The sequence below is a fragment of the Rousettus aegyptiacus genome, unplaced genomic scaffold (assembly GCF_014176215.1).
Source record: "Rousettus aegyptiacus isolate mRouAeg1 unplaced genomic scaffold, mRouAeg1.p scaffold_m13_p_16, whole genome shotgun sequence".
NCBI classification, from domain to species: Eukaryota; Metazoa; Chordata; class Mammalia; order Chiroptera; family Pteropodidae; genus Rousettus; species Rousettus aegyptiacus.
In genome coordinates, this window is record NW_023416291.1 from 48,899,375 (window position 1) to 48,915,112 (window position 15,738).

Genomic DNA, 15,738 nt, shown 5'->3' on the forward strand with positions numbered 1-15,738 from the left:
AATATTCTCTGAGAGAGTAGTAATCCCCAGGAGGGGATTACTGCCATCGAGTACTAAAATAATAACTTTCAATCTGTAAACGCCTTTCATAATTCATGATTATATCTAATTGTCCTCCAGTTAAGTGTAGTGCGTGTTGATATGGCAGGAGAAATTTTATTCCGGGACTATGGAGAGAAGCCTTGGTGCTTGTCAGTTCTATCGGGTGATTGTCAATATCAACAAGGGATATGAGGACAGACTTACTGCATTTCCTAATATGAACACAGAAACGCAAACCCATACGAGGCTGCTGCGGCATTAGAAGTAGACCCAAAACGTGGTGTTTATGCGATATGATTTCTGGAGAAGCCAGAAAACTTTGTTTTCTTTTTTTCTTCCTCTTGCCTTTCCAGAGTCAGTGTATGATAGCATTGAGCATACGGATGCTGAAGAAAGTGGGTTCACATTCTAGCTCAGCTGTGAAAAGAATCTTCAACAAATTAACCTCACTCTAGCTTTGTTTCCTCTTATGTTAATGACATCTTCTTGAAAATGTGAATATCAATAATACAGGCCTCATGAGCGTTGCGAGGATGCCAGGAGTTAACACAGATCGTATAAGTAAAGCATTTAGAGGTCCTTTGAAAAGCCCAGTAAGAAAGAGTCAGTTGATATTTTTCTCCCCTAAACCTTTGCGATGTTTGTACAGGACCAGTGGGCACACTTTATTAACAGAAGTAACATAGATCCCTGGCCGCTTCGCCTGTGTGTTGGCAAGGGGCAGTGCGGGCTTCTGCAGTCTCCTGAGCACTGGGTAGCTTTTTCCAAAGTGGTAAGTTCTAGGCCTGGTTCTTACAAGTTCATGTAAGAACTTAGAGAAAACTTAGTTACAGCCGCACTGGAAAGAGAGACCCACACACCCACTATTGCATTCTCTCTTGATGAACTAGACGCTTACAGGCAAAAATATGCGGTTTTAGGGATCTCATGTTTTCCTGTTGACTCTCACTGAAAAAAAAGGGGTCTCAGAATAAAAGAGAATTGGTAGATTCACCCGATTTAATTAATAGGTTTTTTTTTTAATAGAATTTTCCCTGGCACAAATGTTCTTATATTTTCACAAATTAAGTGGTAATCCGTAAAGGTTTAGTCAAAATCTAAGACTTTGCAACTGATTTATAGGAGTATTTTATTTCTTGATAAAGTTGTCATTTATTTACTTATTTGAGGAAGTCCACATTTTTAGAAAGCTGATGTTTAGGATTTGGTTGTTTTCTTACGCAAGCTATATTTTTAATAACCATAGAAGATTCAGCAGTTGGCTTATTTGAAAATCTACAACACTTACTAGTTACTTGAATATGCAGACTTACCCATTTTTTTTTTCATCTGATTTGAACAGTAATATTATTTTGTAGAGTTTGGAAGCAAGATAATAACCCCTTTTCCTTTTTTTAATTTTCCATACAGTTGAGGGATAAATAGGTATCATGCAGATGAATGTTAAATATTATCATTATAATTTAAAAAAGAAAAAAAACTAATCGAGAGAACATGACTTTTATTCGTGGTCCAGTTTTTCCAAAACAAACTTCCTGTCCTTTGTTGAGAGACAGTTCTATCTTTGCACTGTTATTGCTAATTAAAAACTATACATAGCATTAGAGAAAATAAGAACAGCTTAAACGAAGGATGATATAATAGGATTGCTAGACCCTGCACACTCTTAGAAAATGACATTGTCATCAAAGTCACACTTAGCTTCAGAACTGTACTGAATTAATGGAGACTAAAGAGACTAACTTCAGGCAATGCGTGCTTATTGTTGGATCCTAGATTTTAGAAAATGAAGCTATAAAGAATATTATGGGAGCAATTAGAGACATCTTATTTTAGACCGTGTGTTAGATATTAGTATTTTATTAGTGTGAAATTTCCTGATGTGAATACATGTAATTTGGTTACGCAGGAGAACACCTCTATTCTTAGGTGATGCATCCTGAAATATTTAGCGTTAAAGTGTTATGAGGGCCGCAAGTACAAACGTTCACAATGGCTTGATAAGGATTTTATTGTTTAACTCTGAAGTATAAGAATCATGGAGTTCAGAGGGAAAAAAAAACAAACAATAACACTCACTTCTATTCAAATTCTGCATCTAGCATTTTGGTCTCTCAAAGGTATCACAAACTTTCTGAAATAATATTCTCTTAATCGGGAAGTAAAAATAATGCTCACCTCTCAAGTTGTTTTGAGGTTAAGTGAACACTATGTGAAATTACTTTGTAAAAAGCAAAGTATTACGTGATGTAGGTTCTTCATTCTCCTTTTCTTCCTTTGCATTCATATCTTCATCATTGTCATTATTCACAATTCTCTCCCAGAAAGCTTAGGTAAGACAAAGTCAGCCAAAGATCTAGGGTACAAGGAAAGGTATGAGTAAATATGAGAAGTGTTTGTGTGCCCTTCTGACTGTGTTAGAATGTGTAGATAATATTTAAATTAATCATACTGCATTATGTGAATCACACCAGTCACTTGTTATATCTCAGTTTTTGGTCTAATACTGATTAATAACTCCGTATGTGTGTAGTGAATGATCATTAAGACCATAACTAAAGCATGATGTTTTTTTCCTAAAATTTAATGGGATTGTGAAACTTTGGCAATTGTTTCCAGCCACAAAACGAGATTATTTTATGATACATAAACCAATTCATACTTTACAGATAAAAGGCAAAGAATTGAAAAGAAATAACTTTCTAAGATTACTTCCAAAATCTTTTCACAACTTTATAAAAGATCAACATAGTATTTATTTAAAAAAAAAAAAAGCAAAAATCAAGCACTGGCTGCATAAATTTAGACTGCAATCCGATGAGGGTCCACACTACATTTTCAAAGGAAACCAGAGAATAATATTTCATCATTGGTTAGGATGGACCGTGAACTGAGTAATGGTAACTGCAAGTCCAATGTGGCCCTAAATGTGTCTGTAGATTTGCCATTTTTATAACTTTCACAAATGACCCGATTGACAAAGTGAGGGATACTTCAAACTCTCAGAGAATGAAACCTTATGAGGGATCATGCAGCCCAGAGAGAAAATTATTAAAATTATCTGTGAATAAATGGAAAACTAGGGGGCAAGGCCCTCTGCCATCTGATTCCCTCTCCCTTCCTGAGGCTTCGAGGGGGTAGAAGGAGCGGGAAACAATCAGGCAAAAGCACATGCTTTAAGAGAGCTATTACGGCATTACCTACCTCTCATTAATTTGAAAAGGATTATTTTCTATCCATTGTTAAAGAAATAAATATTTTCTTCTGACATACTTTGTTTTAGTTCACCTACATTTATGCCAGACAATAAACAGGGCAATATATATAAAATTAAATAAAACACAATTAATATTATATTAAGGTAAGAAGGATTAATGTGTAACAAATAAATGCAAGACAAAACATACATACGATATGGTTACGGAAAGCATTTAGATATTAGAGGGTAAGAAATTAATTGTTTTATCAGGTAGAGCCAGAAGTAAGAGAAGGAATCATGGATTAGGAGGTATTTGAATATTTTTGGAAGAATAAAATAAGTTTATCTACTTGACTATGTGAAGGTGATGGTACTTTCTAGGCAAGAAACTACATGCACGCAAATGAAGACTTGCCTACAGTGTGTGCAAATCAAGCACACAGAGTGTCTCCTATTTACTGTTTATAAAGGAAAGAGGCAAGAAATGAAACTGCATAAGAATTCTATAGGAAGAATACAGGAATAAATCATGAAGGCGGGAAAAAACATAATTAACGTATAAGTAAATAATACCATACTTGATATTGAAAACAAAAACGCACAAAGTTGTGAAAGTTGATTACTGTCATATAAAATGAGATTATCTAAACACCAGACAAGATTTTTCTCACATTTTTTCATAGACTAATCTAATGCTGCCTCCCCCCGCCTCACTCCTCTTTATCTTTCCACAGTATATTTGGTCCTTCTATTCTTTTTGATAATCTCCAAAACAGTTACTACATTACGAATACTCCAGAAATAAAACGAAGGGGAGAATCGGTAACTATTGACGTATTTGGCCAAATGATTTTTGTATGTAATTTACACCCAGATAATATGTTGGACTTTCAAAAGAGAAGTGTAAAGTGCTGAATTTATCACACAATGATATTTATTGAATAGCATTATAATCTCTTAAGGGTGATTTAGAAGTCTGTATAATTATAGTTTTCTGAAGAACTTATTTTTATGTTCACGCAGGGGCTAATATACCAGCAAATTCTAATTTAATAAGGACTCACAGTAATTAAGCACTTTTTATCTCAAACTAGACTGACTCTGTAGGGAATTAGAAGCTTTTTTTTTTTCTGGGAGAAGTCATAGCATAGAATTAATAAGTCTCTGTTATCTGCTTCTCATGGAAAAAAATAAGACAAAGTTTTATTATGTGTACTGATTAAATGCTTGACAGTAGCCTGAGAGATGTTTTCTTATGGCAAAGAATTTTGAGATTAAACATAGTCCAAAAATATTTGTTTCGAAAATATGATACTTCCATTGAAGTTGCTTTTGTAAAATTCCTATTTTTTTGCAATAGACTGGTAATCTTAAGAGAACTGTGCATGCAAAGGAAAATGATCATGAAGAATACTTTCTAAAAGCAAATTTTTCAAGTGGCAATAGATGAAAACTTCATACATTTAGATTATATTAATACTGAGATTATATTTTATACCAAAAAAATTTAATTTAAATTCGTGTATATAAATATGCATCATCAAATATAATCTGTACCTTTATATAATTCTTGTATACATCCCTTCGATGTTGATTGGTGGCTGAAGTTATGTATAAACACATAAAACCAAAAATAGATAATAAAATTAAATTATAAAAAATCTCAGATTGATTGTAGCTCTGATTACTCAAGGTTAACTTCAAAAAAAATTCCTGCTTTAGACTCCATCCAAATAATTTAACAAAAATATTATAAACATAAACATGATAGCAGAGGGTATGGTATTTCCATGTAATACCATCTCTTTAACTCTGTTTGCCTTCAGTTCTACTAAGATTATGTTTTTTAAACAGACTTTGTATAGTTAGGGAGAAGTAATCTTCTCTGAGTTATAACTGCAGGAAAAATGTGAAGTACTGTGAAATCATTAAGAACTTTTAATACTATGAACTATTTAAAAAACAGCATTAATGCAAAATTTCAATTTATTTTGCTTCCAATTACAAAATTGAAATCAAATAATTTGCCTGGCTTCCTTCTTAGTACTTATAGTCAAGTGGCATTGATTGCCCAATACAGCAATTAATCCTCTTGACCTTGACACCTTTGTACCTTACTTCAAACTTGCCTAATTCATAGTGCTCATAAATGGCAATTGAGGAAATATATATTATTTATAATAATAGACTATAAAAGGGCTTTTTTTTTTTTTGCTGTATTTCTCCAAATTAAGAAAAGCTCATTTGAATAATATATTTTTAATGCTTACTAAGAATTTATAACAGGAATAATTAACTAAATTTACATTGACTTCTCTTAATCTTCTAAAGAAGGATCAACAATGAGCTCTGAGTTTCAATAGAAAAAATATAAATTTGATAGGATTGACTAGAATTTATGAATTATTTAAGATAAATAAATTGAATCATAAAAGTCACCATTAGTCACATTAAGCCGTCAGTCTTCATGAAAATACATTTAGTGTATCTGATATCTAGATGATAGTCTTCTCACCTACTATGATAAATCATTTGGGATCAAGTGCACAGACAGCAGTGAAATGTGAAAGTAAATGCAGATTTTAACAGTTTTCTAGCTTATTTCAAAGTTCCTGATCATTTTAGTAAAGGGATTTTTATTATAAGACATTCACTGTCCTCTTCTGACTCCTGAAAAGTTAAAGTTCATAAAAATGTAAGTCGTACTAGGAAAACGGGAAATAAATCAATAAATATAAAATGCTTTTTAAAATAGTGGACAACTTGATTTTTAAAATTTAAAATCTGATTATTTGAAGAAAATTGATAATATAAACCTCGATATCGCTATTTGAGGAAGGAAATAGAAAACCAGAGAGATGCATTCATATTTGTAATTTTTTAAAAAGTTTATATTGATTTTAAAAAGGCACGGGGGTCGACTATTTCATATACACTAGAGGAATAAAGCATATTAACGAGTTACTGATGACCATGCGTTTGCCAGTCTGGAGCTGACTTGCTGTTGCCTTTGAAAGAACGGTGTGAGTGGAGCCGGGCGGTAGATTGCAGTTGGAGGAGATGAACGAGACGGCAGTAGCTTCCTCCACATTAATGGAATAGCAGGACAGAAAGGTGAACTTTTCTCAGATTGACTTCCTGTTGGCTGGCTTCCCATCAACTAGCTGACCCTCTGATAAACCTTTAAAGCAACTAGCACAGGCCAGAGGTTGAGAAAACCGGTTTTAGTTAACAGCATTGTTTGGATCTGAGCTCTGTCTGGTGCTCCCCCAAACGTAACCACTGATGTGGAAAGTGTTCTCGCTGCTCCACCGTGTCACTAAGCTGCGACTAAGCCTCGGACACCGGCTTGTGACAAGTTTATAAAGTGCGGCTGTTGTCCCCACCAAGCAAGGAACCTGAGAACGATAGTGCTCGATCAGAACTTCTTTCTTTGTCATAGTGCTGTTGCGCACTGTCCTCGGTTTCACTAGGGAAAGAGCTGGTGTTTCCATAGGACTGAGCTTTAAAAGTCCAAACGCCCATATGACCCAGCAACCTCACTCCTGGGTATATTTCCTAAGGCAATGAAAATAGAATCTCGAAGAGGTATCTGTACTCACGTTCATCGCATCATTACTCACAACGGCCAGGAAATGACAACCACCTGAGTAAACTAAGTTTACGAGTAAACGGAGTAAACTGTCAGCAGATGGATGGAGAAAGATATGGGAGACGTAGGTGGTTACCGGTGGGTGAGGGAAATGAGGAGATGTTGGTTAAACAGTACAAACTCCCAGCTCTAAGGTGAGTGAATTCCGGGGACCTCAGTATAGTTTAGTGATTCTAGTTAATAATACTATATCATACACTTGAAAGTTTCTAAGAAAGTAGATCTTAAATATTCTCACCACAAAAAAGAAATGATAACTCTATAATGAGACAGAGATGTTAGCTAACATCATGGTGGTGATCGTTTTGCAATATACATGTATCAAATCAACACATTATGAACCTTAAATTTACACAGTGTTCTATGTCAAATATATCTCAATAAAACTGGGGAGGGGAGAAAATGCAACTGGTAAACAGATTATGGTGCATCTGTTTATATAGCATATATAGTATATAGCAAAATCCTAATGCAGGCCTCAAGAATAACAATGACATGTTTCTTGAAAAAGAAGTGTTAGCAAAATGTTATTGAATTAAAAAGCAAGTTAAAATCAGGGTAGAATAGCATACCTACTACAATATTATCTTGTGTGTGTTTATCTGGATGGCATGTAATAAATAAAAGAGTAAAGGTTAAAAACACAAAACAAAACAAAAACCCAGTAGCCAGGGTCAGGGTTTCTTCCCAGAGACAGATATCTACTCCTACTTGCTGTATCTCTGTGCCCTTACTATTGAATGCTCTATCCATCCTATTGTTTGTCTGATTTTTTTTTCCAGTTAATGCTGGACATGTACTCTTAACTTTTTAGTTAATATTCAATGATATATACTATAACCTCATTTTGTTTAATAATTCCTTAATCTCAAAAAAAATATTTTAAATATCTGGCAAAGAAATGTAACTAGATTTTACGTCTTCCTTATAAAGGGTAAAACTAGTAATAGCGGTATTTATTTGAAGACCAGAAGCAAGAGCTTATAGTACTTTATTATAATTAAAGATGAAAAAGGAATCAGTACTTAAAATTACATTTAATCATTTGCAATTTAGTCATCTAATTTTCTCTTTTGCTTCTTAAATCGATATAAAAGATCTTCAGTTTCATATTTTAAAAAATCATTTAACTTCGTAACTAGACAAAGTCTCAAGTACCATACCATTCCTTTTGGGATGGGGTCGGCAACATTTTTATAGGCAAGAAAAGGAGATTAAGGAAAAGAGGTAAAGGAATGAGTAGTAGGATAACATAGAGCATATTAAACTGGCATAAAACAAGTTCAGGACTGGGATAAAAGAGGTAGTTGGGGAAAAAATAAGGCACTGATGAGAAAAGCTGTGATTCCACGTGTAAAGTGATACCGCTTATGGAGCAAGCAGAAAGAGGCTGATAGGAAATGATCAAATTTAACCTAGCTTCATGTAAGTAATTTAGCATTTAAGAAAGGTTTATAAAGGCTTGAGTAAAGGCAATGAATTTAAGGGAGCTGTTAACTTCGAGTGTGGACAGGTCAGAAACAAATGTTAAATATCAAAAAGCTGATTTTTAAAAGGTGATAGGACCAGAATAAATTGGTAAAAACACATTGTGGAGTTTTTAACATATCGTAGACATGGAGGCTCAGAGCTGGAGGAAACATTGGGAGGAAAGTAAACGATCATGCATTTCTTTAATTAGATGTCTGTGTATGATTGCCTACGAACCAGATTAATTTCATTTTTTAAAATTATTTCCTTAAGATTGGTTCTCAAGAAATCGATGATTGTCATTTGGGAGGCAATTTATAAATAACTAGTTTCCGGCAGTGTGTGATCTAATCAAAGGGTATATAAGAAACACAGAGGGTCTAGCTTAGAAAGGGGGGTGAACACATAGTAGGAGGTTACTAAAGTAAATATCTTAACATTATTTATTAGTTGTTAAAAGCCAGTAGAATGTGAGAAGACAGGGGTTAAATGTGCTTACTCTGAAGATAAATTGCCCACATCTGAATCCTGCTAATTTCCATTTATTAGCTCCCTGACTTTGGGCAAATGTCAACTCTGTGCCTCAGTTTCCTCAAATAGCATATTCTTTTGAGGAATAAATAGGGTTCCTAAAGGTATAGTAATATAATTTTACTGAACATAGTATTAGATAATAGTTAATGCTTAGTAGTAGTAGTAGTAGAAGTAGTAGTAGTAGTAGTAGTAGTAGTATTTTAGCTACAAAAACACACATGCACACTATTATAATCTATAGTTGCTAGATCTGTCTAAATTAAAACTAGCTTTAGCTTCTTTGGAGGTTTGAAAGAATTAGTCATAATAATTTTATTGACATGAAACTTTCAAAGATTAAGAGGTTTGTTTTGGCTTCTAAGCTTACTGCATTATCATCTCAATCAAATACAGGCAGACCTAAGACATGCATTAATTACCTTTCTGTAATAATATGTTATTCTCATACTCTTGTAGTTAATTATACGAATTATATACCAAGCCATGAACTCTTCAACCTCGTATTCCAACAAACCAATGCAAATTTAAAGTTTCAGAAATTTTATAATCCATTTATTCCACTCTTTCATTCAATTCTCTGAAATTCAGTTCAAGGTTTTCTCTTAATATGTCATTTCAACACTATATGAGTCAAAAATAGGCTTGGTGGTATGACTGAAAACTTGAATAACACTATTTTAAATAATAAAGGTTCATTTTGTTTCCTCTTTTAATGGAAGTCCAGAAATAGGTCGCCAAGGAATAGCACGGCAGTTCCGGGCTATCAAGACCCCAGGCTCTTTCTCTTTTTCATACCAGTCCCGCTCGGCATATTTTTCCCATTCCCAGCTTGAACCTCATTAGGACAAACCATTATCCGAGCACTCATCATGCCCAAGTTCAGAAGGAGGCAAGAAAAAGGGCAAAAGGGTGTACTTATCAGCTGAGTTAGCTCCCTTAAAGAGTTTCTCTGGAAACCTCATCAAACTATCTCTGTTCATATTTCATCAGCCATCTCTTTCTTGTAAGGCATGCTAGGAAATGCAGTTTTTGCTGGGATCTTTAACAGCTTTAATGTCGAAGTCGTGTGTCTAAGGGAGAGGGGTAAATGATTATTTTTATGCAACCGGGCAGCATCAACAAAGGTTTGCTATAGTGATTGACTTTTCAAATAGCGATATGGATTTGATTTAAAGAATATTATTTAAATTAAGAAGTGACAGATAAAATATTGATTTAACTAGAGATAAAAGGGAGAATAGTTATGTAAATCAACATAGTTAATGGCAAGTCAATAAGCAAACTATTGATAATAGTCAATTTTGAAAATTGATAGTTTTAAATGTTTAAAACTTCATGTGATATGAAGGAAGCCAAAAGAAGAATTAAAAGCGTATACAATTAAATGAGGACAGCATGGTTGACTCGGGAGTAAGTCTAGATTTGGGGAAACATTGTAGGAAACTGTTGCTTTTCTTTCTAACCCCAGTTTTATAGGTACTATGTTTAGTGTTTTATAGCGTATTATTTCTATTTGTTGTTGTTTTCAGATATTACTTTGCTGAAATTCATTTTGTAAATCTACACAATCTTGTCTCGAAGCTGATGTACTTCATACTTCTCAGACATTCATTTAATGTACTATTTTAGAACATGCAAGGTAAGATAAAAATCATTAAGTATTTGCTTCTGTCCTTAAAAAGATTGGAATTTAGTGTAGAAACTAAGACATGCATACGAATAAATATACTACAGTGTAGAAGTGGAAAAGTACTATAAAAATTGCAATAGGAATTTAGGAGAGGAAGAATTTATTACTGACTATATCCTAGACAGCAGATGGTTTTATTTGCTGTAATTAAAAATTATGCAACATCTGTTTTTTGTTGTTGTTGTTTTTACATGTTTCCTTAGATTATAATAAAAAATTTTTACAAACTGAAGATCCAAGTTAGAGTAAAAGTTTGGGAAGCAATAGAAAAAAGCCTACCCAGAGACAAGATCTTTGGCCATCAAGAACCCAGCTACAAAGAAAGAGCCAGCTGAAGCACTAACTAGAACATCAAAGGAGGCACTCTGGAGAAACAGCAGAAGCCCCATCGGACCATCAGAGCAAGCTGTGTGAATTACGAGGATGCCAGGTTTGCCAACATCAAAGTCCCACAGAAGTATCGATATATTCTCATATAATAAAATAACTGATGTTCATGGTAAAAGTTTTAACATACACATACAAGAAAAACAAAAAAAAAGCACAAAAACAGAAAAAGACTTTTTTAGTCAGCTTTGTTTACTAAACCCAGAAATATATATTTCTTTTCTTTAAAACTCTTGTTTACTGTTGATAAAAGAGAAACTGAGGCAAATTAATTTTAAGAGTTTATTCAAGCAAAAATTGATTCTTTGGGGCAATGTCAACTGGAAAGTAGTTAGGAATGAATGCTCCACCAACAGCATCTCTGGGAGAGACTTTTCTGGAGAAAAGATGGAAGCAAAGCAAGGAAATGATTGATTAACTACGGCCTTAAAGCCTATTTGGCTGGTTGTGATTGGCTGCCCTTGGGTATCGACTTTATAAGCTTCAGGTGCCTTGGTTTGCTTCCACAGGCTGCCAGGGCATCGAGCCTCCTCATCCTCACGGCTTCCTGTTTAACTAATTTAATACTTTTCAGTGTGTTCAAATGACATGTATATAATTTCTTTTATTTAGAAATAAGACTGAATGAAAAATATGCCAATGAAATGGTGCGTTATGTCGAAAGACACCACCTGGCAGATGAGAGTGGCTAGAAACAATTTCTTCTCACCACATCATGTTATTTATGGCTTTATTGTTTTATTTCATAATCAGAAGAAAACTAGAGATAATGGATCTTCTCAAGTGTCATCATGAAGTACCAAGCTATTTGGAATACCTTCGTCTAGATCCACCAGCAAAAGTGAGTGGAATGTTTCCTTACCTTTTCTTTTTCCTTCTATTGTTTGTCTTTTTAAGTAGGCTGGGATAAACTTGTATCATAAACACATATCACTTTCATGTGTAATTGAAGTAAAGGATATGGCGTTTTAAAAAGCTAGCCGTTGGCTGCAATGATGTTTCTTTGAAAGTTTCTTTAAAAATGCCTGTGGTGATTAATTCAGCAGTTACTTGGTGTGCTGTGAAATGCCAGGAAGTGAGGCTTTAAATTGGAAGAGATTTGATTGTGTTCTTTGAGGAAACTAGAGTAAGTATGCTCTATAAAGCAACATATATTCTCTGTGAGCCTGAGTGTGAAAATAGAAACTAGTTTTTCATTTCATTCATTATTTCCATGCTTGGCTTCGATTTCAACAACCCCAATTAATGTACTTATCATTTCTTGTGTGACTGATGGTTTTAACTCCAAGATTACTCTATAAAAGAAGAGAAATGCATGTTCTTAAAGTAATGCTTACACTACTTCTTCCAACCATACGTACCTCTATGTATGGTATAGTGTAAATTAAAATGGATATAGGGTAAAGAGATGAGGTTATTATCTTCATTCAGATTTTTGGCCCTAAGGACAAGAGCTCTTTGCTTTTGATAGGGCAAGTCTGAAAATGTACCTCTCCTGAAGTTGGTCAGAAAGAGATCCCCCCTTTAGGAATCTAGGTAGAAGTTGGATGTGAAACTATTCTCTTTTATTTTGATTTTCTCAAGATATTTTTCTCAAATTGAAATAAGCCTGATGTATGATCTGATAAATAGGTACCTACTTTATTAACTCCAGCTGTTGGGTCCTCTCCCAATGAGTCTCACTTTCCTCAGTAATTTTTGGGTTATTCCCAGTTAACTTTTATGTTCTCTGGGTTCCTGATAAGACAGATAAAGTATTCTCTGGCCACTGTCTTAGCTTCTAAGCTATACACAATATTTAGCTAATACTATTCCTTATTATTACTTTACACAGCGTACAGAACATACGTTAGAAATATGTAAATAATGTTTATATGTAACATTATTTCCTTATATCTTTCGATACAGATATGGTATAAAAACAGAGTTTTGAATTGAATGGGGAAAGGGGGAAGGAAGAGGGAATTTTCCTATGTGCCAAATAGCTTATTCCTTGGAATTAGCCTGGACAGGTTTGTTTGTTTGTGTGTATAAATAGAATTCCTAGTAGTTTACTTCATTAAAGGCTATAGAATCTAGGAATATTTTTCAGATTGACATTGCCTTTTAGATATATATATTTTTTTCCTCTGGGTTTCAGATATATCCTACTGACTCTTCTCATAAAAAAAGTATTTAGATGGATATTAAAAACACAGTAACTTCTTCCAGAGCTTTTGGGTCCGGTGGAATTAAATATTACAAGAGTAATCAAAGCTATTTGATAAATCTAAGGTGGTCTTTTAAACTAATCTTTCTTTGGCATATAACATCTTACGTTGAGATAACAAAACTCAACAACGAGTAGCCTATATTGGCCACGTAAAAGTGATGTAAAACTGAGAGATGATAAAATACATAAAGTCTAAGTCATCTTGGGAAAATGCAATTAAAGTTTTAAAACAATTTTCTCTGAATCATGTTGTATTTATGATAAAGAGATATATGCGTCACTTTTCCTCTCCTGAAAACATATTGTATTAAGTAATATTAAAACCTCTGTAAGGATAGAGTATCACAGACAATTTATTCATTGGCTGATGATTGTTTTTAAAGGTGTTATGAAAAATTCTTAGTCAGATTTGCAAATGGCTACCCTTAAATAACCCTATTGAGGAGTGAGAATGAAAAAGCAAATTCAGAGGCCTTTCTCACAGGTGTCTGAAGGGTTAGTGAAAGGTCTTTGTAGGGCACTTACCGATCAGCTGAAAACCTAACAGCAGCTAAAAATTAGCATATTCACGGGAGGATGTGGTAGATCCATAATTTACAGATGTTCTTGCCTAGATAGTTTATGGTTGAAATTACGTATATAATATATATTATATATAGGTAAAATATCATGATTATATAAGCTTTTATATAATGATAATAAAGACACATAACAAAAAGATGTATGCATTCAGAAGAAAGAAGTCACATGTAGTGAACATCATCATGAAAGGCGTACAGAGCATTTTGATTTGGGCCTTGGAGAATTTGCTTGGAAACAGAGGGCAGAATGAGGAAGATAAAGAAATGCAAGGATTTTTATGAAGTAAAGCAGTAAAATGTTTTCCAGAATAATATATTCATCTAAGGTGTGAAGAAGCCTATAAAGCTTGAAAAGAAATTAAGTCTACATGCTACAAGTCCATATGTTCCAAATTTCATAATTTTTACATATATATTTATTAAAATAGAGCTGCATAGGTTAATTACTTTGTATTAGAAATGGCAAAATGGTTTCATTAACTTGGAAACAGGTAAAATATTATTCTTTTTACTCCAGTCATTCAATAATTCTATGTTCTTACACGGCAACACTGTTTATACATACTATTTGATATTTAATTATATCTTTTTAATTAATGCTTCTATATTCTTATACGATAACATAGTCTATACATAATATTTAATATTTAGCTTTCTTTTTTTAGTCAAACGTGACTGCTTCTGATGAGAAATGTTGAGGTATTCATTGCTGTCTGTCTTGAAAATTTAGGTCTGTCAGTCTTTTGAGAGCGTTTTTTACCTGTAGGTAACAGAATTCTCTATGTCTCTTTACACGGCTTTCTTATGAAGATACCAGTCGTTGGAGTTAGGGCCCACCTTAACTTTTACAGACTTCTAGAGAAATCTTGGTATTTTGTTAACTTCTTTTAGTTTAAAAGCTGAATTTTAAGTTTCTATTTCTTTTCTTTCCAGTTTATATTAGCAAACTAAAGTTCCACATTGTTAAAAGAAACACCAAAGTACATTAAAATTTTGACTAGTTTATTTGAACAAACATTGATTTCAGTTGGGCCGCACCAAACTAAAAAATGGTTAGGAGCTCTCTCCAACAGCAAGAGATTAGGGAAAGGCTTTTGTAGAGAAGAGGAACATATTATATTAGTTTAGCAAAGAAATTATTTGGTTGGCTGTAGCGTAAGCGGTTGCCTCATTTGGGAAGCCTAGCCAACTATGACTGGTTGTTCTCAAGTTTTGATTTTATAATCGGCATTTACAGGAATTGACTATGGCTTAGGTGTCAGTTTACTTATTCAAGCTGATAAAGCATTACAGCCACCTCAGGCTAATAGCTTCCTGTTTAATTAATTTATCAACACCTACCCGCAACCCTGGGAAAAGCAAATAACCCTCCTTTCTTAATAATAAATTTCCATTTTCTTATGTTTACAGTAAATACTTCACTTCTTAGAGCCAGCTGCAGCTGAAAGTAGCCATGCGACTAATATCTTACCACATGTTTAATATATCAATTATGAGATTAAAAAAAAGCCAACTAGTTGAGTGGGAAAGGCAAAAATTCCTCCCTTACCGAGGATTTCACCCTGATATAAAGCAGAGATCTGCTATAGCTGGGAGAGGAAAAATAATTATGAGAAAACCCCAAAACCCCCCAAAAAACAACAACAAAAAAAAATCTGTTGTCAAGAGAAGAAACAATCAACAGAACCAGACTCAGATTTGATTCAGATGTTGGAACTACCTGGCTTTAACATAACATGGTTTAATTTTATAAAAAGGAACTATTTCTTTTTTAAATTAATTAATTTTTTATGGTGGCATTGGTTAACGAAATCTAATAAGTTTCAGCTGCACACCTTAACAGTAAGGTGTATATCTATTTACACTGTGTGTTCACCTCCCTTAGTTAGATTTCTTTCTGTCACCACATATTTGACCCCCTTTACCCCATCTACTTCCCCCTTCCTCCCCGTCCCTCTATCTTCTGGTACC

At 33.8% G+C, this 15,738-nt stretch overlaps 1 protein-coding gene across 4 annotated transcripts in view; it reads left to right on the top strand.

The window, feature by feature from the left end:
* The window catches only part of FSTL5 (follistatin like 5), a 798,802-nt gene that overhangs the window by 10,202 nt on the left and 772,862 nt on the right, over nucleotides 1–15,738 (top strand). For 3 of the 4 annotated variants that reach the window (XM_036233987.1, XM_036233990.1, XM_036233989.1), the window contains exons 2-4: nucleotides 10,427–10,536; nucleotides 10,791–11,017; nucleotides 11,728–11,815. The gene's annotated coding sequence lies outside the window, so the exon portion shown is untranslated. The remainder of the gene's footprint in view (nucleotides 1–10,426; nucleotides 10,537–10,790; nucleotides 11,018–11,727; nucleotides 11,816–15,738) is intronic. The other variant, XM_036233988.1, reaches the window with a different exon arrangement.